This window comes from Panthera uncia, chromosome B1, assembly GCF_023721935.1.
Source record: "Panthera uncia isolate 11264 chromosome B1, Puncia_PCG_1.0, whole genome shotgun sequence".
Classification (NCBI taxonomy): domain Eukaryota; kingdom Metazoa; phylum Chordata; class Mammalia; order Carnivora; family Felidae; genus Panthera; species Panthera uncia.
Window position 1 is genome coordinate 114057458 of NC_064811.1, and position 3612 is coordinate 114061069.

A 3612-nucleotide genomic window follows, 5' to 3' on the forward strand; every position below is an offset into this window, starting at 1 on the left:
TGCCCCCCAACTCCCCGCTTTGTCCCTCTCCCTCTGCTCCTTTCCCTTGCTTACACTCTCTTTCTCTCTCTCAAATTAATTAATTAGTTAATTAGAAATAAATAAATAAATAAATAAATAAGATTTGGGTTTTTTTCACAAAATCAATCAACAATATTAAGAGCCTCCACAAATAACAGACAATGATTGAGCTTTATATCATAGGACTCCCCAGGTTGTGCGTAAGTGGCCACCTTCACCTTTATGTCCAAGTTGAAATGCTCTAAGAGCTTCACTGCACAGGCCCAGGTGATGTTTTTAAATGTTTCCAAAAGTCAGGAGTCAATTTCATTATCCATAGACCTGGCCAGCTTACCGCTCAGTTTTGTTACTGTTCCATTGGCACTACACAACTCAGGTCTGACTGGTCCACCAAGATGTTGCCTTGAAATAGCAGTTTCACTCCTAACCCCTCTGCCACCCACTGCTGTTGTTACTGCAGTTAGAATTCCACTCTATCGTTCTGAACTGGAAGGAAAGTGTCATTATCTATGACGGGTGAAGGGAGAAGATCTCGTAATAAGGTTCTTCAGGACAGAATTTTCACACGGTGAGTTCTGTGGGTTTTGCCCCCATCCGCTATAGCCAGCTAAGATGTCCTTCAGAGCCTGGACATCAATGAACTCTCTCTCATAGAGACTTTACCATGACAACTCTCCCTGGTCACCATTGTCAGAGTTCTCACTGCCATTATTACTGCTGCTGCTTGAGATATAAGGAGGGACCCTCTGAAGTTACAGTTGAGGATATAATGTATGCCAGGAGTTTCTTCATGGACCCTATTCCAGTTTTCACCTGCCTGTCACTTCACCCCAGGGCAAAGAGTTTATTACATTTTGTTCAATGTTTATAACGACTCTCCCTGGGAAGGGTAGTCCAATAGAAGGTATGATGAAATTACTGAAAAAAGGATCCCATATTGTACTTTGCATCTTCCTCCCCATTACCCTGTGGTACATATTCAAGAGATTGTGCCATATTTTGACTTAATGTGGGAAAATTCCTTTAGAACTAATAGCTTTATACAGATCCAAGATTTGCTTCCAAAATTTTTACATAAAGTGGTCTTTATCTCCTTTCTACTTTTATAGTTCTTTGTTATTTCTGTTCAATGTGTTCTTTACATCTCATTAATTTTCACAGCTAGTTGCATTTTTCCACTATTAAGAGCTCTCCAACTTTTTTCTTTCCTGTTGTAATTCTTGATACATAGAGCATGAAAAAGACACACATACAAGAGTATGGAATGACCGCGTATATCCAAAGCTGGTATGTTTTACACTATTTCCAACTGTGTACAATAACTGACTGTATTTCATATCATATACTATTGAAACATGAATGGTATAAATAAATAAGTAAATAAATAAATAATAGAATGCAATCTTAATTTTTTTCCATTGTTAGCATCCTCTTTGAGAAATTAAATATTTTATATTATGTGTATTATTTTGCATAGCTTAAAAATTCTGTAACTTTATTTTTTTGCTTCTTTTCTATCAAAATTTTCTGCCAAAATTAGATGCCATGCTTTCTGTTTCTTTTCTTCTTTAGCTCTTTTCTTCTATTAACATAACTTACACATAACTTAAACATAATATTTGGTCAAATCACTGAATTTTGTGGGTTTTTTTTAAGTTTCATTGCAGTGTCTGTCCATGGTGTGTACCACTCAGATATCCCTTCAAAAGGACCTACTATTTCAGGAAAACTGGCAGTCTCCAGCTGTTGTACACCTTCAGATTCTCCATGGGGCTTAAGATGAGGCCAAACTTCATCCACCCTGTTGCCAATGACTGAGCATGTCAAGGGTATGAAAGATGGGCTCCTTCTGCCCAGTATTCCACCTCTATAATGAGAAATCATTTTCAGGATCTCTCTGTCAATTTTCTGAGAGTAGTTCTATAACATGAGCCCTTCCTATCTCTGCCTCCTCCTTTCTGTTTCCTTTTTTCCCCCCTATAGATGTTAGACCTGCATCATGTTGTGAAGGCTCTTTCTACTACTCTTGATCACTCCGTCTTTAACCTCAACAGGATTTTACCACAATAAAGCTTACTTGTGTCTAATTATATCTTGATGTCTTATCAGATGCTGTGAACAGAGAACATTGGTACTGAGACTGGTTTAAGAAAAAAAGCGAAAAGATGGATTGGGGACTGGTTCTCTTGTTGCCTGGCTAGCAAGGAGAATCCAATCCAAAGAAAAATATGGAACAAAAAATGGCGACCAGTTGCTTAATATTTCACTGGCAGTAGCAGCGAATTGCCTTAGTGGAAGGTAATAACCTTGCTGGTAATGATCCAGTTAGTTGAATGATGGGAGTGAAAATGAGGATTAGGATTTGAACAATGTAGTAAGACCAATGGATTTAGATGATTATTCTTAAGTTATACTGATGCATTGCTGAGGGAAAATAGTAAAATGATGGACTCTGAACATGTACGGTGTAACAGTAAAAGACGACTTCATTTTGCATCTCCTGTCACAGAGATAGAAGTACAAAGTTTTGAGAGCCTCTTAGGATTCCAAAAACAACACATTCCACACTTAGTATTACTGTATTGGCCCATATATCAGGAGACTCAAAAGTTCTGAGGCTTGAGTGGGATCTGAATAGGAAAGGACTTCACAGCAGGTCCTGGCTACAATTTAAGCAGCCATTGGCCTGGATCACAGTATCTGGAAGAGTCTATGGAGATGGAGATTTTAGTGGCGAGGAGATACAAATATAGTGTTTATAGCAAGGTCCAATGAGAAAATCATAATGTAGTTCCTTGGGGCTTGAGTTGAGTCCATGCAAGCTGTACTAGAAAATTATACACATTTCAAGAGATGGCTCTTGGGTGCTATCGAGCCCTGATAGACAGAGAAGGTTGTCTATGGGACAAAAATTAAACATGTATCCGTCAGAGCTGGTTCTATCAGATGGATCCAGTCAAAAGTCAGACAGGGCTAGCAGTCTATCAGAAATGGGACATCAGGAACCAACTCAAGAAGGATAAGAGTAAGCAAATGAGCAGAAAGCCCAAATTACTCAGATTTTATTCATACCTATCTTCCACCTCGTATCTGTGACCATATGGACTATACCTAGGACTAGCTTCTGGAGGAGGGAAAAGCCCAACTTGATTTATAGATAGGACATCTTGGTGTGTGGATTCAAACACAAATGGGTGGTGGCTATGTTACAACTATTTTCAGGGACTGCGCTGAAAGAAAGTAGACAGAGAAAATCTTCCCATAAGTAACTCTGCAAGCTCTTGCTGGAAGCAAAAGTAGCCCTGGGAAACACTACGTACAGAGTCTTATACTGTGGCCAATGACCTAGTCAGGTTGTCAGGGTCCTGGAAGGAAAAAAAAATTATAATATTAAATGAGTAAGTCTGGCAAGAAGACAGTGGGTGGATATATGGGATATATATAGGACAAAGTGGAATTATTTTTGTATCACACACTAATACCTACCAGAATGCAACCCTTATGGAAGAGGTACTGAAAAACCAAGAAGAAAAATGACTTAGTCTGTAGATGTTACAGATTTTGTCAGTGGCTAACCCCAGAACCAACTCA

At 38.8% G+C, this 3612-nt stretch overlaps 1 long non-coding RNA gene across 1 annotated transcript; it reads left to right on the forward strand.

The window, feature by feature from the left end:
- Window positions 1–761: 761 nt before the first annotated feature.
- On the forward strand, window positions 762–2364 carry LOC125923982 (uncharacterized). Its single transcript, XR_007458212.1, has 3 exons — window positions 762–925; window positions 1253–1308; window positions 1678–2364. It is a non-coding gene; the product is annotated as an uncharacterized LOC125923982 (long non-coding RNA).
- Window positions 2365–3612: the final 1248 nt, after the last annotated feature.